General features: G+C 55.7%; 1 long non-coding RNA gene across 1 annotated transcript; it reads left to right on the top strand.

Annotated features, from left to right (window-relative positions):
• Positions 1-4085: 4085 nt before the first annotated feature.
• LOC121090617 lies at positions 4086-5316 on the top strand. Its single transcript, XR_005828632.1, has 3 exons — positions 4086-4315; positions 4422-4679; positions 4986-5316. It is a non-coding gene; the product is annotated as an uncharacterized LOC121090617 (long non-coding RNA).
• Positions 5317-22979: the final 17663 nt, after the last annotated feature.

The following is a 22979-nucleotide window of genomic DNA, read 5'->3' as shown; positions in this document are numbered from 1 at the left end:
TGGTCATCTCGTTAGCTTCCCTGGTCGCCTCTCGTGGCTGCTGTTGGGGGGGATGGTGGGGCTGGGTGGGCTGTTGGCCTGACCTGGTGCCAATTCCCGTGCTCGAGTTCAGCAGTGTTGTCAGGAGCTGGCCCCAAAAACCTTTGTTTTCTTAATATACAAAATTCCTAGCAATTACCAGCAGTATAACATGCAAGAACACCAACTCTGTAATAACTACACAGAAGATAATTATTTTCCTCGTTTTCACAACAAGCCGTTGCACGTAGGCAGTGCTCATTTACTTTGTTGTCTTTGTTTTGAAGAAGCTCCCTGGACCGAGAGTCCTGAAGCTCAGGCTTTTGGAGCGAGAATAACTCTGGTTCTGCAGACAAGTTGCCAACTTCTCGAGCGAGAAGAGGTGAGCAGAGAGAGGGAGGAAGCTGGTGTCATTCGGTGGTGGCCATGCTCGTTGCTCACGTGTCTGCTGGTAACCTAGCAAGCTGGGGTTTACGTCAGTAATGCTTTGGTTCTTGCTGCTTCCTTCCAGGAGACCATACCCTTGGGGAAAACAGTAAATGCCATGTCTCACCTGGGTTTTCTGGCTGTGTAACCACCTGGGAAAGGAAGGGCCACTTGGAAACTGTAGGTGTTTTATCCCAGTGCCTGGAAAGATGGGATGGGATGGGATGGGCAAGCTGCCCTGCCCCACAGCAGCACTCCTCGCTTCTCACACAGGCTTCTGCTGCTCTGTCCATCCGTGTCTGCATCTGCCGACCGCTGGAGCACCTACCGTTGGTCTGGATGGAGATGGTTGGGCTTGGGCAGACACCGCGGCTCCAGCTGACGCTTGCTTTGCATCACGGACAAGTTGTCACCGGGACGAGTGCCTGCTCGGTGGGGAAGGTTAAGCTGGATTCCTCCATGGCTGTAGCAAACCCAGCTGGGGACGAGCCCAGCAGGTGGGAGCTGGGGCTGAGCCACCAGCCAGAGCTCGGGGATGGCCCGTGAGGATGGACCTAGCAGAGGTACCAGCCTGGGAGAGCGAGGGAGGGCTGGGAGCGAGTTGGTTTCTGTGATAGAGTGTGTCTCCCTTGCCAGAGGGATTTGCAGGGCAGCTGGAGGCAGGAGATATCTAAGGCTGTCTGAGGCAACCTGGTGGCTCTGTGCTGAGCTCTGCGGCTGCCAGGGCGGCCGGAGGCAGGCTCCTTCCCAGCAAGCGCTGCCCTGACCCTGGCCTGGGTGGGAAGGACGTTGTCCCCTAATGCCGCTGTGATGGTAGCGGGGGGTTTGCCTGGCAGCTCCCGGCCCAGTGGGGCTGGGGGACAGGAGCAGGCATGGTGCGCTCTGCGCCCCCGAAGCCGGGAGGTGTGGGCAGAGCAAAGCTGTGGGTGGGCTTCAAGCCTCGGTGAACGCATTTTAACAAATGCTTGTCCTTAACCTCACCCCCTCCAACTGCTGGTGGTGGTGTGTCAGTAAAGTTTAGATTTGAGACTGCAAATCCTTTTATATATATATATATAAATTCCTATCTCCTGATTTTACTCTATTAGGGCAAAATGCTGTGCAGAGAATCCTCGTTATACAGGCGTGAGGCAGCTGCTTTTCACTAGGACCGTTTGCCACAAGCCTGGCTGTGGAAATAGCTCTGCTTTTACGGAACGTGGTGGGCTCTGCCGGCCCGTGCCCCGCGCGAGCTGCCGGAGGGTGAGCCACCGCCGGCCACGCTGGGGCTGCCATCCTCCGAGCCCTGAAGCTGCGCAAGCGTCATGACACTCCGCTGAGCACAAATGCCCCGGCTGGGGGATCTCCGATGGGTGCTGGTAGCTAACAGGCACCGGCCAGTCTCCTGCCAGTCTCACCAGCCATCCTGCTTACCGGGGGATGTAAGATCCTGCTCCACTGCAAACAGACCTATTTGGTAAAAATACGTGTATATATATATATATACGGTATCAGAGGAGTTGTGTCCTGCAGAGTTCTCTCTCCTACAGGATTTTCCCCAGCTGATGGGCGCAGCGCAGGGACTCGCAGCCCAGTTGCTTTGGACAGAGACCCAGAGAAGTGGGGGTCGAGTTTCCATTTTGCCAATTCCCTTCCCAAGCATACCTCTCATGGGCTTCAGTGTGAACTTTTCAAACCATGGAGGGCTGTGATGTTTCCTCGGTATATTATTATTATTTTTTTTACCCAACCATCACCCATGGTTTACTCCAGGTAGGATTTTTCCTTTTGGCCGGGGAGCTGCAGTGGCTGCCGGCGGTCGCTCAGCTAACGCCAGCTGCACACAGCTGGGTCCTTGCTCCTGAGCTCCTGCGTAGCCCAGCTGGCCGGGGGGTGTGTGGGGGGTGTCACACCCCGGGCACGGGCCGGCTCTTGGCGTGGTTGCCATTCCTCACATCTGGGTTCCTTCACGTGAGCTCATTAGCAGAAGTGAAAGAGAGTTCAGGTGGAAAGGAGGGGGGATTCCCCTTCCGTAGCTCCTCCAGTCTGTGGCTGGGGGATGTTCGCTTTGCTGGAGCTGTCACTTGGACACCCTGCTGGAAGAGCTGGATGGGGTTTGGATTTTTTCTGATGTTGAGGGTGGTGGCCGCTACCAGCACAGACTCCATCATTGCGCACTGATCATCTGGGATTCAGACCTTTCAGGTTGAGCTCGTGTCTGCCTTGAAATCAGCCAGGGTTTTGCCACCGGCTTCACTGAACACTCTCAGTGTGTGCAACAGGTTCCTTCTGAGCAGCCCGTTTCCCAAGGGGTTTCCACCAAAATACCCGACTTTTGGCTGAAGCTGGAGGCATCACGGCTCATACGTGGACGGTTTCCAAAGAGATGCTGCCAGTCCCAATATTTGGGAACCGCTTGCTCCCTGTGCGGAGCAGTCGGAGGGATCCATCTCCCTTATTGCCTTTGCTGCTGGGTCCCTCGGCGTCTCTGCCACGTGGGCGTACAGAGCAGCGCTTCCTGCAGCCTTCCAGAGCCAGACTTTGCCCTCATTTTTATGATTCGTTTATTGGATTTGCAGCGTTTCCCATTGGTTCCCCTCCATGTGAAAGTCTTTAGCAAGAGCAGGAAGCGGTAGCTCGGTACCAGGAATAACATCGCTCTCCAGCATCACGCACAGTTAGAGGCGTTAAAGGAAGAAGCGAGCTTTTGTTCTTGGTCTGAACTTTTGCACTGTTTCTTAAACTGCTTCCTGACTGCAACTTCATCCTCAACGCGCCGGCTTCTTTGCTAGCGTCACGGGGGAAGTTTCACACCCCCGCGATCCCTGCTGCCTTCCTCCAGCACCTTCCAGTCCCACGTTGCTGTGTGCCCAGCGAAGCCAGCGGCAGCGTGTTGGCAGGTGAGCCCTTCCCCGGGAGCGGTGCAGGGCGGCGCGTGGCTCCCCGGGTAGCTGCTGCCTGCAGCAGGGCCGGAGGAGGTGGGCTGGGAGGGGGGTTCCCAGCCCGGATAAAGCACGTTTGGGTGCATTGGGTGTGGGCAAGCGCCGCGCCTTGGCCCGCTGCCCTCACAGCCCTTTGGCCACACATCTCTGCATGCAGGGTAACGCGTGTCCCCCGCAGAGCCCATCGCCAGCCCTCGGCCACTGCTGCCAGCTTGGTGCAAGTGTCGGGCCAAGGTTTCAGCGGTGTGACCCCATCCCCACCCGCGCACCATGAGCACCGGCAGCCAGCGTGCCTGTAACGGGCCGTGCTGCGGGCTGGGGTGAGCGTTGCCCAGGCTGCGCGGGCAGCTTGTTCAAGCAGGGCTGTGCGGATCTGCCCAGGGCTTCAGGAACCCCGTCCTGCTGCGCCGGACCTTCGCGGGGCGCTTTGCTGCGGCCCCAGGTGGGATCGGCCACGCTGCCTGGAAATGGGGGTGACCTGCTGCAAAGAGCATCCGTCTGCGCGGAGCCTGCGCCAGGGTCAGGATGGGACCCACGCTGCCCCTTGGCACCCCATTCCTGAGCAGGCAGGGAGCAAATCGCATCGGTCTGGCCACAGCCTTCCTAAGCCTCTATTTACCCCCCTTCTCCCCCCTCCCCTATTTTCCCTGCCCTTTTTTGTCTCCCTCTCCCGCTTTGTTTCCCCTTTGTTTTCCCTCGTATTTGAGCTTTTTATTTTTAACGGAGAGGGCGGGACATCTTTCTCCCAGCTTTGTAATAACGAGCCAACACAGAGCAGAACAGCGCAGGGCCGCGGCCACCTCACACCCACGGCTGCTGCTGCGGGAGCTCAGCAGGGAAGGAAGCGCGATGGGGAGAGGGGATCCGGCCCCCCAAACAGCGTGTTCTCAGCCCGTGGATCTGGGTACAGTCATTCTGAAAGTGCGGGCGGGAGCTGACGCATCGGTCTGGTACGCACCACCGGGCTGGCATTGCGCCACCACCTCTCCAAGGCCAGGCGGTTTCGGGGCAGAAAGGAACCATACTTTTTTTTTTTTTTTTTTTTTTTTTTGCCAGGCTGGGGAACTCCCCAAGGCTCTGGGCTTTTCCCACGTCGGTGAGGCCAACGCAGAGACACGAGGCTGCACCTTTCCCTCCATGGCCAGCTCCCCGGGGTGGCTGGGAGCCCGCAAGGCACCGAGCCGGGTGGGAATCATCAGTTTTTGTTACCGGCTCATGCAACGTGGTCGCCGCAGAGGAAAGGTGTGCTGCTTGGGCTCTTGCCAGCATCTCCTTTGGTGCTGCTGTTTCTGGAGGCAAAACGGCTGCACGCAGGTGTGCCCCAGTGAGGATGGACCCACCTGAACGGGCGCTGCCCTGGGAGGAGGGTGGCCCCCTTGGGATGGGGGTCGGATGGAAGAGCCTCTGGCACCGTTTCCACCCCGGCAAACCCAGGAGAAGTCCCTTCTGCTGCCGATGGCGGCTGAAAACAGCAATTACCAGCAGAACAACAACCACGGCTGCCTCGCCGGGGCTCACGGCTCCCGGGCGGTCCAATTAGCCCTTGCTTGCATAAACTAGGGGGGATAACGCCGCTCTCAACCTAGCTGCATCGTTTCTATTTTCATTTCTCCCCAGCAGAGCACCACGGTGAGAGCACAGCAAGAGGAGGGGATGCAGGAGCTCATGCTGACAGTGGCGGCCCCTCCATCCGCGTCCCTGCCTGTTCGGAGGTGATTTTCCAACACAACTGCTGAGAAATGCAGCCCTGTGGGGTTTTTTGTGCCCAGCCAGCGTGTGAGTGAAAATATGAGTCATGATCCTGCAGCCTGTAAAAATTGCTTTGGTCTCCCTGTTTCGGGCAGTCGTTATTGATTATTTTTAGCTTTAAAAGGAATGAGCCAGGACGCGGCTCCCTGCTGCTATTCCAGGGGATTTGTTAGGTTTGCAGCTGACTGTTGAGAGATTAATAGACAAACCCCAACCACTTTGGTATTGTGTGCTCTTTATTTTTAATATAAATCAGTTTTGCAGTGGTTTGCAGGACACAAAGCTGCCTGCAGCCTGGGTTTCCTCCCACCAGAATGAACGGCCTGGCCGGGCGCACGGGTCAGCAGCCGGGGCGGCATCGCTGGGGGGATTTTGTTCTGCTTTCCTTCCTCCTGCTGCTCGGGATGTGCCGAAGGTGGGAACCACTCCAGGAACGGGCTGAGCTTGCCCATGCCTGGCTGGATGGGAGCCCTCCCGGGTCCTCCAGAGCTGGCCCTCTCCAGCAAGCTGTGGCTCCGGAGCCTCCTGGGCTGGGAGAGATGGCCACCAGCCCCCTCGCCTGCCACCCTCCCTCTGCTCTGGGGCAGAAGGACAATGTCTGCTCCTGCCAGATGCTGCTTCTTGCATCTGTCTTGTCTCAGCCCTGCGTCCCCTCTTCACCATCACCGAGCAGAAATTACTGTTGGTGGGGACGTGCCGAGGGTGACTTTCTCTGATACCCTCCACCACAGCCGCAGGAGAGGAAACCCCCGGGGGGATCCACCCTGAGCACGGGCTGGGATCTGGGCTTGAACGAGACAGTTGAAAGAGAGCCGTGAGACCATGGAACAGAGACTGCATCATGGCTTGATGTGACCTGGTGTCTGAAAATAGTTGCGGTGGCTTACAGGGCTAAGAAACAAGATGTGCACGGAGAGGGTAACTTCCCCCCTGCCTGGCAGGAGCACGTCCTGTAGCACAGCCTCCAGAGCATGAAGCATTTGTGTGGAGCATCAGCTGGGCCTGGCAGGCTCTCTGGGGGATGCTCTCATAGCTCACTGCACATTGCAGACGCCTGTCCCCCCACCAGTGCCCTGGCCTTCTCCCTGGGGACTCCCAGCCAAGCAATCCCAGTCCGTGATACCTGAAAACAGGGAGAGGGACCCACTCCAAATATCTTTTGAACCAAGGACTACCACCCGCACCCAGGCATCCATGCCCAGACCCTTCCTGGGAAGCCTTCAGCCCCCTGGGGAGCCTCATCTTCCTCGCTGGCTCAGCCACACGGTCCTCTCGGCCCCCCCTCCCCATTGCCCTCTCCTCGGCCACCCGGCTCAGTGGCACCTCCTGTCCCCTCCCCATTTGGGCAGGGGGGTTTGGTTTGTTTGCTTTCCTGCTGAGGAGGACAAGCCCCCAGGGGTCATCCACGGCTGGGGGGGTCCCGTAGCAGTTCAGTGATGCTGAGCTCCTCACTCCCGGCTCCTCTGTGCTCGCAGCCTCCTCGGTGGCTCCCGGCAGGGACCCTGGGGTTTTTGGTACCCACCAGGTCAGCAGCTCCACTGAGAGCCTGGGCTAAGGCTGGGGGAGAAACAAAGGACTTCACCGATTTGAGGTGTGAATCTCTTGTGATGCCTTTTGAAACAGGTGATGGGGAAACACCAGAGCAAAGCGCCAGCCCCCCTCACTGCCAGCGGAGGAAAGGCTGGCAGGTGGAGTTGGGTAGGGCTCACAACCGAAATAAGGAACCCTCAAAGAGGAGGGGAGGTGGCCTCAGACCGCTGAAGCAGTGTGAGGGCTCCCTGTTCTCCACCTTCTGGGATTCCCTGTGGAGTCCAATTCCCCGTGTACTGCTGTGGACGTGTGGTCTCACTTATAAACCAGCTTTCCCAATGGAAAACGGGCATTGGGAGCTACTAGCAGGGAAATACTTCCTTTGTTTTTTCAAGAGTTCCTCAGAGTGATGCTGAATGAAAATGAGTGAAAAAAATCGGGCTGAGCGCAGCAAAGCAGTGGCTCGCATGTTGTATGTACAGGACGCATAAGCTTCTCAATTTTAAAAATACCTTGTTGAAAAAAGTTTCTGCAGGTATTTATTTCCGTTATCTCTTTTAAAGTGTGTTTGACATGTTCTGGCGAGCAGCTGCCTTGCCATCATGTTGCCACGCTTAGAGCCGAAAACGCTGGGAACCTCTTTTCTTTTTTTGCTGCTATCAGGGCGGAGCGATGGCTAGGAGCCACCGTGGCCACCAGCCTGAGCCACCCCAGCGGGTGGGCAACACGCGGCCAGGCTGGGCATCACCTGAACCGGCCACGGGCACAGAAACAGCTACCCAGGGGGGTTCCAATGCTTCTGAACAGCAGGATGAGGACGGGCGAGGACATTTCCCGAGTGTGGGAGACGCTGGTACGGCCGGGGAAGCCCCTCGGGCGCGAGGCGAGAGCAGCGCAGGGTGCGTGGTGGCCGGCCACCGGGGTGGCAAGGTGCCCGGGCTGCTCCTCAGCAGCCACCTGCGGACCCCCGGGCTGCCCGGGGAGCAAAGCCAGGCAGGAGGGGCCTCACCCGCCTGCCCCCTGCCCCTGGGAGCATGGGCAGGTAGGAAACCAGTGTATTCGTTCCCCCCAGCACAAACTGAAAAGCTCACCGCTTTTTCTCTTTGCCTTGTCCTTTTTTACTTCCCCCCCCTTCCCCCCTTGCTTTTCCTTTTCCCGCTCTTTTTTCCCCTATTTTATCCTTTCCTCCTCTTTTCCTATTTTCTTTTTTCCTTTCTTCCTGTTTTTTCCCTTTTCCCCCTCCTTTCCTTTTTCCTCTTATCCTTTTTTCTTTTTTCCTTTGTTCCTTTTATCTTTTTTCCTTTTCCTTTTTTTTTCTTCCTCTTCTTTTCCTCCTATTTTTCCTCCTTCTCCCTTTTACCCTTTCCCCCTTTTGACCTTTGCTCCCCTTTACTTTTTTCCTTTATTTCCCTTTACTTCTTTCTTCTTTTGCTCCTTTATTCCCCTTTCCCCACCCCCCACCCCCCTTTATTCCCCTTGACTTCTGTTTTCCCCTTTTCCAGACCACGGGGGAAGAGGGCACCGTTTCCCTCGCAGGGAAGATGCTGGTCGGAAAGGGCCCCCCACTGCCCCCCACCATCTCGGGGCGGTTTGGGGGGAATCGCCTGGTTTGCTCGGGGTCATCTCCGAGGCGGAGGGGGGGGACCCAGCCCTCGGGCAGCCCGTGGCCCCGCACAGGGCTTTGCTCTTGCCATGGGGGTGCAGGAGCTGGGCCCCTCTGACAGCTGAGCTCCTCCTCGGTGGGTAATGGGGCTAAACCACACTTTTTTGCTAATTAATCAGCTGAAAAAATAATCAGCAATCGACACAAGAGGCTAGTCGATGGGGCTTTAGTTCAGGCTTGCATCCTCCTCGCAGATTACTGCAACTGGAAGCAGGGGGGATTTTCCGCGGGGGGAAGTGACACCCACTGAGGGTCTGGGGGTGTCTGAGGGGCAGCGTCAGCGTCGCCTCGCTCGTGGGTCCCCCCTGCGCTGCCCCGGCGTCCTACTGCTGTTGTGTCTCCCACAAAGGCTGGGCCAGCTAAAAAAAAAAGTTAAATGAATGTGGTTGGAAAATATTAAAAGCCGTTTTTAAAAAATGAATTTTAAAATAATGCTGTAGAGCCCTGACTTGATTTCTAGCCGCAGCCCATAGAAGTTTCCTTGCTCGGGTTTCTTGAGCTGGCAGCACGCTGCGGGCTGGCTGGGGTGAGCGCCGCTCTGTCCCTCATCACCAGGAGAACCCCGTCTGAAGCACCACGCACCCCACCTTTCAGCTGCTTTTTCGGTTGCCAGAAGCTTTTCCGCCTGCACACAGCCCTGCCGGGCAGCGCTGCCGTGAGCCTTACGGCGAAGCGGCACGCAGAGCCGCCCTGCAAGGGAAAACAGAAAAAGCAGGGATATTTTCCTGCCTTGCTAATGGGCTGAAGTGCGATAGCAAGGTGTCGGGGAGATGCTCAGCCCAGCAGTGGGATGCACCCGATGAACCCCTCTCTACCCCGCGGGATAATCCACAGGGAAAAAAATAGCGCCAACATCTGAGGATGCCCTCATGGGCTGAGCGAGATGTTAAACTCTGACTTCTTGGTGGTTTTTATTTTATCTCACCTGAGCAATACTGTTTTCAGCTGGATTTGTCCTTTCCAGCTGCGGTGGGAGCCAGCTGCAGGTGTGGGTGCAAGCTGCTGTGCTTCCTGGGGGCAGGAGCATCCTCCCAGGGCAGGTGGGGAGTCAGGAGGGGGTCGGACCAGCAGCTCCTGTCCTGCGGCTGCAGCAGTGGGTCCAACCCAGCCTCCCGTGGCTCACCTGTGGGAATGGGGACACTGTTCTGGCTTTAACTGGTAACTGCCATGCACACCTGCCTGGGATAAACTGTGCCATAAAATGTGGCAAGGCAGTGATCACGGCGGGCAGAGATGGGGCTGCCGAGTGGGGTTGGACCCCGAGGGAAGGCTTTGCTGCCCCAGCAAGGTGGGCACAGGGGCTGTGGGAGCCCTGGGCCAGCCCAGCTTTGGCTCGGGCTGAGCTGACCGGCGGTGCTGGAGGCACATCTCCCACCGCTGGGGCCTGTCTGCTGGGAAATGCCCGCTGGCGCTTCCCGGCATGCAGCAGCACTCGTTTCCACCTCATCTCACAACCAGGTAAAGCTCAGAAGCTCATGGTCTTTCAGACCAGGACGGGCTTTGAGTGCCCCCCCCGGGCTCGGTACCATCCACGGGTCAAAGCTGCCCTGCTGGGGTAGTGCCACCTGCTTACCCCGTACATGGAGAAAGCCAGGGAGCTGCTCGCCTCGTACAGTTCATTGCCATCTTCAGGACCTTTTATACCATTCTACAGAGAGAAGGACATGAGCATATCTGGATTGTACATCTGGACATAGCCACAAACATCTGGGCTCTAAGGGCTACGGGGATGGGCTCCATGCAAACATGAGGTGCTCTGCAATCAATGGCAGGAATCTTTAAGTCAAGATCTACATTCCATACGGATCTTTCTCCTACTGAGGTTAAATACGGGTAGTCACAGACTCCCAGGTCAGGGTGAAGAAGGAAGAGGTGCCTTGAAGGCATCAGAAAGCCCAGAGAAAGATCACTTTAGCCCTCCCATGCTACCTATCTTCTCACACAAATCTTGCAGATGTGCGATTTATGCTGTTAGCCTGTAGAAATCCCACAAAACATGAAGTCCAAACTATATATTTGCTTTATTAATGGTGTTACAGTTCACTATCAACATGGGGAAAACACTCAACATGATACACTGGAGTGTGATGGCATCACTCATTTTAAAACATCCCTGAGCACAGTCCAGAGGATTAGCAACCAAATCAATGAAAAGCAGCTGGTGATCGAGGAAAGCCAGCTCTGTATTTAAGGAAAACGTCAGCTTCTGAGAAATCCCTTACTTTTAATTGTATCTAAGAGCGTAATTGCATCTTTGACCCCAACAGACCTAAAATCAATCTGGCTAACGAGTGACACAAAGAAATGGGAATTAAACCGATCCTTATCACCAGTAACTAAATAACAGGGATCTCGTTCTACATAATGTATGTATAAATAATAAAGTAGCCCCTGCAAGCACGGCACCGGCAGCTCGCTCAGAGGGCTGGAGCCGTTAAGATGGGCATCCAGGATGCGTCCCCTGGCATTTAGCTGGGTGCCTTGCTGTGCTCTACAAAATAACAATACTTTTGAAACCTGTTAAAAAAAGAGCTTATCAGTGACATTACCATTTTTCCTAAAAAATATTCTCAACTTTGATAAAAAATGTTGGTTATGCAGCAGCATTTTGCTGCCATCCACGTTACCCTTTGTTTTGGACCTCAGTTATTTCTAGTTAGCAAGGTGATGAGTGAAATCTGAATTTATCGGCCTCCTTTAGCTCTTCCCATTTGGTGTGTAAGAGAATCATGAATAAGCAGCAGAAAAATGGGAAGTGTTCAGTTACTTCGATTTTCTAAGAAAGAAAATAAAGATAACTGTTGCCCAGCGTGATTTTCCCTCTCTTTTCATGCAGCAGTGTAATCACTAGAGGGAGGCAGACGGTAAATTTATCTATCCTAAGCTCTCAGCCAGTTTACGCTGCCTTAGAAATGACAGCAGAACGGTTGTAAGTGGCAGCTCCTGGTACCTCATGCTGCCTGGGGGGGAATTCGGGCGCTTGCTGGAATTGCCTTAATTTTGATGACCATCCCTGTGTGGACCTGCCTGCATCAGTGGTCCCCTAGGCGGCTGTGTCCCCTCCTGGCGGCTGCAGCCAACCCCGGTCCAGTCCATCAGCTCATCCCGGGAGAGATTCAGCCCTGTCTGAGAAACAGACCCTGGGAGCTGCAAAGGCTGAAACCGCGATTTGAGGATTTGGCCCCGTGGTGCAGCCTGTGCAGCTCGGCACGGGCCAGTGGGGATGTGCCCACCAGCTCCCACCGACAGATGCTCTTGGGCCAGGCGGCTCCAAGATAAGTAAGAAAATCAGCAACTGCTGAGCACGAGGATTTAGTCAGAAGGGCCAAACATCCTAATGGACAATTTATATTTTTGTGAAATACTCACCATAAAACTCAAAAAAGTAGCTACCAAACAAACAACAAAACCCCTACATGTTAAAATACCTCACTCAAATACTTACATGTCAATAAATTAAAAAGAAACTTGGCCTTATGATTTATTTCACCATCTCCACTCTACCATCTACTAAGCTAAAACGAAGCAAATGCTCCTGTTGTCCTCACAAAACAGACGGTACCTTGGGGACCTCCCTGCTTTGCAGCAGGGCATCCAGCCTGGACGCTTATCCTCCAGGGTTTGCATCTTGGTAGCATGGCCCTGTTTGATGTTCATGAGGCCAAAGCCCGTTTACACCACTTGGACACGCACAGGTCTATGGGGCCAGACGGGATTCGCCGAGGGCACTGAGGGAGCTGGCGGAGGAGCTCACCAAGCCACTCTCCACCATTTCCCAGCAGCCCTGGCTAACTGGGGAGGTCCCAGCACACTGGGGGGCAGCCAGTGGGACGCCCATCTACAGGAAGGGCTGGAAGGAGGAGCCGGGGAACTACAGGCCTGTCAGCCTGAGCTGGGTGCCAGGGAAGCTGGCGGAGCAGATGGTCCCACGTCCATCACGCGGCACGTGCGGGGCAGCCGGGGGGTCAGGCCCAGCCAGCGCGGGTTTGTGAATGGCAGGTCCTGCCCGAGGAACCCGATCTCCTGCCAGGACACGGTGACCTGCCGAGTGGCTGAGGGAAAGGCAGTGGCTGGTGTCTGCCTGGAGCGCAGCAAAGCCTTTGGCCCGTCTCCCACGGCATCTCCTGGAGACACCGCGGTGCTGCCCGTGGCCGGGCCGGGGGTGCTCTGCGCTGGGTTCAAAGCTGGCTGGGCGGCCGGGCCCAGAGCGCGGTGGGGAACGGAGTCACCTCCCGCTGGCGCCGGGCTCACGGGGTGTCCCCAGGGCTCCGGGCTGGGGCCCGTCCTCTGCAACGTCTGTCGCTGAGCCGGGCCAGGGGATCGAGTGTGCCCCCCGCACGTGTGCAGGCCACACCAAGCTGGGGGGAGCGTTGATCCGCTGGAGGGCAGGGGGCTCTGCGGGGGGGGCTGGGCAGGCTGGGCCCGTGGGCCGAGGCCACTTGTACGAGGTTCAGCCAGGAGAAGGGCCGGGTCCTGCCCTGGGCTCACAGCGGCCCCAGGCAGGGCTGGGGGCTGGGGGCAGGGGGCTGGGGAGCTGCCCGGGGGAAAGGGCCTGGGGGGGCTGGCTGACGGCCGGCCGTGTGCCCGGGTGGCCAGAAGGCCAACACATCCCGGCTGGGACCCGGAACAGCGTGGCCAGCGGGGCCGGGGCAGTGCCCGTCCCCTGCGCTCGGCGCTGGTGCGGCCGCCCCTCGGACCCTGGGCTCAGCTCTGGGCCCCTCACGGCCGGGGGGACGTGGAGGGGCTGGAGCGTGGCCAGAGCCGGGCAGGGGGCTGGGGAAGGGGCTGGGGGGTGGCGGCGGGGGGGGGGTTATTCTGGAGAGGAGGGGGCTCAGCGGGACCTTCCCGCTCCCTACAGCTGCCTGACAGGGGGCTGTAGGCAGGGGGGTCGGGCTCTTCTCCCGGGCAACAGGCACTAGGGATGAGGGGAACCGGCCTCCAGTTGCACCGGGGGAGGTTTAGGTTGGATATCAGGGAAAGTTTCCTGACTGGAAGGGTGGTCAAGCACTGGAACAGGCTGCACAGGGAGGTGGTGGAGTCACCGTCCCAGGGGTGTTTAAAAACCACGTAGGTGCGGTGCTTGGGGACATGGGTTAGTGGTGGCCTTGGCAGTGCTGGGCGAACGGTTGGACTCGATGATCTTAAAGGTCTTTTCCACCTTTGATGAGCGTATGATTCCATGGGAAGCACGGAGCGGGACTGCAGGTCTGCCCGCACCTGCCATAGGGCAGCGGGAAGGAATTGGGGGTCGTTTTGGACACGCGTAGCTACAGACAGGTGGCCATGGGAGGAGGAGGTTTGTGCTGCTACAAGGATTACAGCTTCTCACTGGCCTTTTGGCCATCAGGGTAGGTGGAAAAGCTTAACATCTGGGATCTGGGATGCAGTCACTCACACCAGTGCCGCTGCAAAGCCCAGGCGGCTGGGACTCTCTGATGCGCTGCCTGTTTCAGCCCACAGAAGAAATGAGTGTATTTGTCCCTGAACATCCATCAGCCTGTCAAGCTGTGATGACTTAGAAGAAAAAAAGGATTTTTTTAATTTTATTTTGCTGCATGATGATTGACATTTAAAAAGGAATATTGTCAAAGCTGCATGTCAAACAGCCTAATTGCCTTATCTGCCTGGCCCCTAATGACAAGTTAGACTATTGCAGCTGAAAGAATTTTAAGCATCTATTAATTTATACATCATCACCTGGGCTATTTGCTTTCCATACTTCACCAAGGAGCTGCTTCTGTTTCAAGGCAGTTTCACCTGTTTCATTCAGTCCTGTGTCAGGATGGTGCAGCCCCAGGGGGAATCACAGCCTTCAGCAGGAGCCACTTAAAATGTTGTGATGAAAACACTCGCTTTTACTTTAGGGTGGGGTTTTGTCCCTTTCAGGAATTAATTATTTATTTTTTCTTAAGATAACAAGAAATGTGGGCTCTGCTTCTGGGTCAGGTTGGGGTATCAGCACCATTTAATTCCAGTTTATAGCATTATACATTGTAAATGGATAATGCCTTCTCATTGAAACACCCAGGAAAGGAGGAATCCTGGACAGCAGATTGAAAGAGCAGGTCTGTCCCTAACGAGTGGCAGCTGGCCCTGTTTCCTTGATTAGCTAATTGCTATCACAGGGGTAGTAGGGCAGTATATGAGTGAGTGGGCTCCTGAACCAGGCTCTTTGCTGCAGGGATGTGTTTTGGAAAGGAGCCGGGAGAGGTTGCGATTCCACATTTGTTCTGCCTGGGGAATTGTTTTAGGGAGGGAGAGGTTTTTCTTTTCTTTTTTTTTGGTCTCATTTTAATGTTGTGCCTCTGATAAACCTCCACCATGAAGCCTTCACTCTCCTTGATGTTTCTGGCCCTGCTCCTGCTGCCGTTGGCACAGGAGCTGGCCGCTGGCAGGAGGGCTCCTGGGGTGATGCTGAGGTCCCGCTGTGATGCTGCTGGCTGTGATGCTGCTGGTGCTGCCCTGGGGGTGAGTGATGGGAAGCAGGACTCTGTTCCCTATCGGAAACTCTCTTCCCTGGCACAGCAGCCTGCGTGCTTACAAATCTCTCCTCTGCATGGCCCTTATGGATTAAAGCACATCTGGGCTTCGCTTGCTGGGGTTTGGGGGTGTTTTTGTACTGGTTGTGGTCTAACAGCATAAATCAGGCAATGCTTTTCAGGTAGGGAGGGGTGAATATTTGCTATTGCATAGAAAAAAAGATGAGGTGGCCTAGGGGCTTGGTCCAGGTGCAGGCAAAACCCCAGGCCACCAGGACATGGTGGATTTGGTGCTGTCTCACCATCGGGATTGGTTGGGATCATGTTGAGTGATGTTACAGGCATGGGCAGTGGTACTCTGCTCTGCAATAACTTTTCTTTATAGGCATGTGGATCTTCTGAGGAATATCAGAAGGTTAAACCAGGTAAGAATTAATTCTCAGACCAGCCTCCTTGTTTTAGCCTGAATAAATCCTCCCTGGAATTTGGTTGCTCAAGCTATGGTGTGGAAAGCCAGGAGCACCAGCCTGGCCCTGGGGTGGCACGGGGAAGGAAGGGGATGTGGCTGACACCCAGTGCTGGGGGGTATCGGCTCTAGCGTGGGCGATGACACGTACCGCTGTCTGGTGGCTGCCAAACCCCTGCTGCCCAGCAGGACCCTGGAGGCAGGAGCAATGCGCTGCAGCAAATCGCTGTCAGGTGGCAATTAAAACAAGTAGCAAAAGTTCAATCCAAACTTTAACTGTGCTCCTGTAGGGTAAATCTATGGCTGGCTTGTGGCTTTTCTAGCTTTGCGATAGCATTTCTGGAAAACACGGGTTTCCTCCTGCCCAAGGAAAGGTGTTTCCTGCTGTGAGGGCTGAATTGGCTCGGGTGCGATGCTAGTGCTGCTCATCCTGCCGAGGCTCGGAGGGCTTCTTGCTTGGCTGAGCCCTTTAAAGCCAAGGAGTTGAAAACTCCTTCACAAGAGCTCTACCTCCCTGCTCTGCAGGCGTATAAACAACAAATACTGCCCACGTGCCAAAACCAGCGTAGCAGCGTGCTCGCTGCTGCTGTAACTTGTCCGGATGCGGCAGTTCCCTGGCCTTTAGCTCTGGTCCTGGACAGCCTGTCCCTGCCAGTGGGTACCCGCGCCCCAGGGCCAGGGACACTGTGCTGCTGCGTGGCTGGGTAGAGGGGGGCTTAAAGCAGGGGTGTGCCTGACTTTGGGGTGGTAGCTGTGGGGTACAGCTCGGCTCCCTGCGGGACAGGGGGTGGGGGTGGTGGCGGCCAGGGCTCCTCCAGCTTTCCGAGCCTTCCGAAGCGGCATGGGGGGAGGTTTGGGGTAGGTCGCTAGCGGGCTGGGATGGAAGTTCCAGGCTCACCCCAGGCTAGTGGGTGGGTGCATGTTCAGGTGACCCCCTCCCCTTGACTCCAGGACCTGATGTGGGGTCACTTGCATGTTCTCCTACTGATGGATTTGCAGGTTGCTTGGCAAATGGGAGCGGGAGGCAGCAAAGCAAGGAGATGAGTGACCTGGGAAATAATTGCTGGAAATAAGGACTACAACTCTTTCTGGGAAGTGGGGGTGGAAGAAAACTTAGTTATTGTTGCTTGTCTTGCAGAGCCAGAGTCCCCTTGGATATTGGCATATGTGCCTATAAGAAGATGCCACAGGGTCCTGAAAGACAAGTCTGGAGAGTTTTCTCCTCCAGTGTACCATGGTGATACTCACCTAAACTTTTGGTGCAACTGGACAATCTGGGCGGGCTCCAGAAAGCATATAATAATTTATATTCAGGGCTTTATCACTGAGGAGGGCTGCAACAAAAATGAGGACAAAATCCTGTTTGAAGGTGTTTCTTCACTGGCGGAAAACAGTGTGGTTTATGCTTGCTGGAAAAAGGAGACGCATGTTTTTGCCACCTTTGCGCAGGCTGTCCACGTTGTGTTGCTGAAGAGGTACCTGCCAAACTGCAGAGATGTGCAATTTAAAGGGAAGTACTACATCTTTCAAGACCAGGAAAGTGAATCTTCCTCCAAAGATGATGCGATTTCTGAAACTTCTGCTCCAAAACTTCCAAAGCAAGATAGTATTTTTCAGTCTGGATGCGCTGAAAACCTTAGAGACACGCTGGGCTTTGCAAGCACACGTAGCACCATGAGCCCTGGCACGACCACAGTGCAAAGCAGTGAGTTAGTGCGGGGAAGAGAGATCACGCTGGGCGCTGTGGCTGTGGGAAGTTCTGTGGAGCTTGTCCCAGGAGAACATGCAAGGACACCGCTCCTGGAAACAAAAGCTGCTTGTGTGCTGGGGGCTGAGGTGCCAAGAGGTCTGAGCTGCTGCGAGGAAGCTCGAGGCAGAGGAATGCCTGAGGGCACTCTCCCCCCTGCGGCAGAGGGTACCTGGGGGCAGAGTCTCTCTGTGAGTGGGCACATCACCGTGGGTTTTGGTTATACCTCCAGGCTTTCAAGTGTGCTTTTGGAAACTGCTTTGCTCAGTGCCTTGCAGGTAGCAGAGCCTTCTTTGCAGCTGGCAAGCATGGTTCTGGAGATCGGCCAGTCTGCCCTGCACCATACCCCGAGGCTGAAAGATGTGAGTGACCTACAGTTTGCTATTAAACCAACACGTTCATGTTGCCTGGACTTGGCTGCACACTTGCAGTCTTTGTCTCCCAGCAGAAGAGAAAGCAAAGAGAGTGCAGACACCATCACGTACCGAGGGCTTGGCATAGTCAGCTTGGAGAAGGATGAAAGCCATCCCCAGTTGAGTGTCCCAGCTGATGGCACAGCAAGTGGTGATGCTGATGGCCTTGCAGAGGGCCTGGTGCCAAGCCTGAGCAGCCCATATGAAGTGGTAAACAGGGACCACTCACATCTGCTACCCGAGAGAAGCCAGAGGTGCAAAAGCAGTTTTAGGGATTTGTCCACAACTCAACCTAAGCTGGGAACAAATGCCCTCCAATATACAAAGCTCATGGATGTTCCCCCCCTGGAAAGTTTTAGAGTTGTCACGGGGAAAGCAGCGCTGCATCCCACAGCACCATGGGACTTCCTCCAAAAGCATCCTCACTTGCATGGCCAGAGCAGCCACGTCTTGCAGTCAGCCCCTATAGACCTGGGGACCCTTCCCCAAAATGCCCAAGCACACAAGTGTCCCTTTGCTGAGAAAGTTCACGTGTCTTCCCTGGGTGTAGAAACCTGCCACCACCCCAGTGACGGAGCTGTGCAGCCAGGGCTGGCTGCATCCCCTTTGCCAACAGGGCCGGAGCATCCTCCTGCAGCCATGTCCCCTCCAGGGACAGAAGCAATCCCTGCACTGGTGGTCTCCTGCACAGCACCTGTCCCTGCAGCCTTTGGCTCTGCTGGTCTCATCCCTGAAGCACCTCTTTATCCAGAAGTGGAGCCTGTGTCCAAGGGGGTCTCCTCTCTGCCAGCTGCTTTGGATCCTGTCAGTCTCGGGCAAAGGGCAGGCATCTCACCAGCTAGCCCAGGAGGGCAGGAGATGGTCCCCCCTGCACCACCTGGCCATCCCTCGGCAGCCTCTGAGCTGGGCACAGATGGGTCCCCCAGGTGCCCTGGTCCTGGGGTGGAAAAGCTGGTGCTGGGGGAGGTGGGTGGCTGGCAAGGAGAAACCTCACCCCCTGTGGGTTTGAAGACCAGGGGTCCCTCTCCAACCTCCATCACTGTCACAAAGCTTGGTGTGGGGCTTCCTTGGCCCGAGGACTGGGTGAGCAGTGGCTTGGGGGTGGCAACAGCTTTGCTGCCTTCAAGGAGAGGGGAGCAGGTGGTGCCTGTGCAACATCAGGGCACAGCTGTGAGCAACAAACTGGCTTCAGCCTCCAATCTCAGGGGATTTAAAATGCAGAAAACCACAGAAGCTCTCTGCTTGGGTGGAGGAGAGCAGAGAAATGCCTCCTCCAGCACCACTCCTGTGCAGCCAGGTCCTCCCACAGCCCTGTGGGGAGAAGCACCGACAAGAGTACGAAAGCCTCAGGAACCTGCTGATGTATCCAGAAACACCCTGCCGGGAGGGCAGCAGCAGGAGCATGCTGGTAGGTCTCGCAGCACTTTGTGTTTGGTGTAAGCCACCTTCAGAGGGCAGGAGCATTGGTGGGGCCAGGATGAGGCTGCGTCTTCCACCTGTGCCCACCTGGCAGTAGCCACCTGCCCTCTGGGGAGGGGACCTGCGGTGGGTTGGTGCTGGTGGGGTGGCGGGTGCCCCCCAAGCCCCATCGCTCCCTATTGAGCCGGGCAGGGGAGCAAACACAGCGACAGGCTGGTGGGTCCGGGGGGGGGCAGGGGGGGCGCTCAGCGATCATCGGCACGGGCACAGCCCCGGGGAAATCAGTTTAATTTATTTATTAATTAATTTAATTTATTAATATTATTATCAGTTTGATTTATTCCCATCGGAGTCAGAGGAGGGGGATGGGAACGGAACGTGGGAACCTGAAGCTGCCGTCCCCCGGCCCGGCTGCGCTCCCGGTTCCTCCCCCCGGAATGGGGCTGGGGTCGGTCCCTCGCAGCGGTCCCTGCCGCTCCTGCCCGGGCTGGGGGGGGCTGCTCCGGCACGAACCCCCCCGGGCTGGGGGCACAGCCTGCCTCCCCGTGGTCTTCATCCCGGGCTGCTGGGGAATCTCCTCCGGCGCCTGGATCCCCCTGCCCTGCCCTGGGGGCTGCAGGGCTGTTGCGCTCGCACGTTGTTACCCCTCTCTGGTGGCTGCTGCTGTACATCCCCGCGCTGCACCCGTAGCTGCCGGGCTGGGCTGTGGCCAGCACTGGCCCCGGCTGGGAGCTGCTGGCCTGGGCTCCACCGGGCACTGGAGGGCTTCTGACAGCTCCTGGCAGAAGCCCCCCTGTAGCCCCCTGCTACCAACCCCTGGCCACGCATGCCCACTGCAGAAGACTTCCAAGTGGCATCGTTGGCCAAACCTCTGCTGGAAGCAAGGACGAGTTGTTCAGGCTGCTGAAGGTGGGGGGCTGCGGTGGCCGGACCCTCGCTGAGCAGCTGCGGGGGCCCAGGCTCAGCTCCTGCTGCAGAGCTGGGACGCGGCCCCAGGGGCTGGAGCAACCTTGTAGGGGGAGAGGGTCTGAAACGGGGCCGCCTCGGTGGCAGCCTGCGCCCCTGGAAGGGCGATGTCCGTGTCCTGGTGCACACAGTAACCGCTGGCCATGTTTCTGTTCTGTGCTCCCGCTGTGTCAGAGCTGGGTCCCCCTTGGGCAGTGGAATACCGCCCCATCAGGAGCTGCCACCGTATCCTTCAGGAGGGCTCTGGGCTGTTCTACCTGCCGCTGCATGCTGACATCCAAACCAACTTCTGGTGCAACTGGACCATCTGGGCAGGCCCCCAGAAGCACATTGTCATCTATGTCCAGGGATTCCAGGGGAGCGATGGCTGCAGCAAGAACCAGGACAAGATCATCTTCCAGGGGGTCTCATCAAGTGTGGAAACCAAGGTGGTGTACGCCTGTCACAACCAAGGCACTCTGATCTTTGCTACACAAGCTACCGCCGTCCACGTGTTGTTTCTGTCAGGGAGCGGTTCCCTAAGCCATCAATACAGACATTTTAGAGGACAGTATCATGTATTCAGAGCCTCTGAAACTGTGGGCTTTTCAAATGGTACCATAGCTCCTCAAGAGCCCGTCCAGGAGACCTCTAAAGAAGCAGGCTGGAGGACAGCAGGAACAAAAGGCTTGGTGTCTGTGCCGAGAGCCTCTCCGGGCCCTTCAGCTGCACCTGCTGAGCTTGTGAGCCCAGGCGAAGGGGCCCAGCACCCTCCCCATCCCAGGGAGGATGCTCTGTCTAGCGCTAACCTGAGCGAGCACGGTCAGCTGCAGGATGAGACCAAGCTGGAAAGGAGCCTTAAGGGTGGCTGCACTGAGGGCAGAGACACCAGAGATGATGTGTTGGTGGAGCCAGCTCCAGCCGGGCAAGATGCTGGGTGTAAAGCTGGGCCATCTGCTTTGGAGATTGCAAAGGGCGCTGCAGAGCCGGTGCCTGCTCTGGTGACCATAGCTCCGAGGTGCTCGGTGGGTGCCTCTTCCTCAGAAGTGGCCAGCAGCAGTGTAGGTGTCTCTGCCAGACCACCCAGCCTGGACCAGGCCAGCAGCAGCCTGTCTGAAGTGGTTGCTGCTTCATGTAGCACGCAGGTACTGGTGCTGGAAGAGCCACCACTAAACACGAGTACAAAACCTTCTCCATACTCCTCTCCTGGGGTGACAGCTGGAGATCCAGTGTCTGGGGGAGAAAGGACTGCCGAGCTCTTTGGTAAGGTGGTTTTTGGGTTATTTGTGGTTGAACTGATGCCTGACACTCTGCACTATCCACCTCTAATATAGCAGCGCTCTCGAGAGGTTTTATTTATAGACACGGCTGTCACCTTCAGTCAGTCCATGTGGTAGCACTCTTGCCTCCTCCTGTATCCAAGGAAGGTGGTAGCTGAGCAAGTATAGGATTATCTGTTGTAACACAGGTATCTGTGGGGTGATATCCCTCTTAACAGGGACAGGCTGGTTTCTAATCAGAGTGCTTTGAATTACCCACGGAGGAGCCAGCCTCTCAGCTAAGATTTTATATGCAGACTGCAAATGTTCACCTTTGCTTTAAACAGCTCTGGCTTGCATTGATTCCTATGGCTGCAGCCTGGCATGGTGCTCCTACCCAGGACAACTGAGTCTGAGCTCCAGAAGTTAGAGGGAGGAGGGGAAAAACCAGGTTTTCTTCTACTAAGAAAGAATAGGAGTTGATGGTAGACTTCTTTCACAGAAATATTTAACCACTGACACACATCAATTTCTGTGTGAAGGTAGCAGATGTTCTCAATTGGTCTTTCCCCCCTTGCAAATTGTTCTTTGCCCCTTCGTTGTAGATGTGGGCAAGAGTTTATTTAGCCCTTTTGCTGGCATCTGATATGCAAACTGCTTTGCTCTGTCGGGGTCCGAGGCAGCTCTGCTGGTTGTAGGAGCTCTGGTGGCTTCACAGGGGTCATATTTCATCCATTCCAGAAATGGATCAGAGGTTTATTGGGGTGCTCTATTTCTAAAGAGCACTTCCCCCTGTAGAGAACGGTAGGCTGTATTTAGAGCCTGACATTTAATTTCAGCATAAGGAATATGGGAAGGAGCTGGCACATGGCACTCTTCTCTCCAAGTGACATGGACCTAACGTACTTTTTCCCCCCTTACTGGCATGCTGAGGGTTACAGCCTGGTTCTTTCCCTTGCTCTGACAGATCTGGTTTCTGTCCTGGCATCTCTGGAGAATGACACTGTGCTGCCATCCCAGCACCATCCCGGAGGTGAGTGATGCATAGAGTGAAGTGTGTCTTGTAACGCTGCCCTAAGTCCAGTGTGCTGGTAGTGAGCTGTGCATGGGCATCACCTGCTCGTTAAATTTAGAAAGCGGTGGAGGGTGCTTCTGAGCAGAAACCACTTTGAAGGTTTTTATTTGTAAGATATTGCTGCAATCCCACAGTTGTACTTTGGCCAATTGGTACTTACCCTGGAGAAACTCCAGTTCACATGCTAAACCTGGCATAAATCCTGGCTTGTTTGAGTTCAAGCATTACTTGTCTGTTTAAAGATTTTTCTAATGTGAATGAGCCTCAACTCCTCCAACATATGTCAGTAGGTCTCGTGACTACCTGGATCAGGAACCCGGAGGAGTGCTGTTCCTCAGACGTCGGGGGAGGGGGGGGGAGGGGAGCAGAGCAAACCACCCTTGTGGGAGCATTAGCAAGCAAGCAGCACAATACCTGGCTTATGTGGGAGTGCGAGCTGCAGAAACAGCTTGCAAAAAGGAGTCAATACAGAAGGAGCCTGAGCTTTGAACAGGAGAAATATTGCTGAGTAAATAGGCTTTAAACAGCAGACTGGCAAATCTGTGCCAGCCTGGATTCAGCCGGACCACAGCAGTTTTTCTAGGCTGATCTAGAGACGTGTGAGAGAAATGGGCTTTTAGACTCCATCACAAATTATGATGATACCTTTGGGAAAGGTAATGGCTGAAGAAATGTGAATGTGATCGGATACACGTTAGCGCTTTGGATGCTCTTTTGCTGAAAGATCAATTCTGGTATTTGGCACCGAGCATATTAGCTAAGGCTTGTTTTCACCTGTTACTCAACAACTTGCTCTACCTGATGCGCAACCTCTGGAATTCCCACGTGGCACTGGCTTACACAAGTGTGTCTCTGTGGAGCTGCTGTGT

The sequence above is a fragment of the Falco naumanni genome, chromosome 6 (assembly GCF_017639655.2).
Source record: "Falco naumanni isolate bFalNau1 chromosome 6, bFalNau1.pat, whole genome shotgun sequence".
NCBI lineage: Eukaryota > Metazoa > Chordata > Aves > Falconiformes > Falconidae > Falco > Falco naumanni.
Note: the sequence above shows the minus strand (reverse complement) of the source record. Positions and strands in the feature narration are given on the sequence as shown.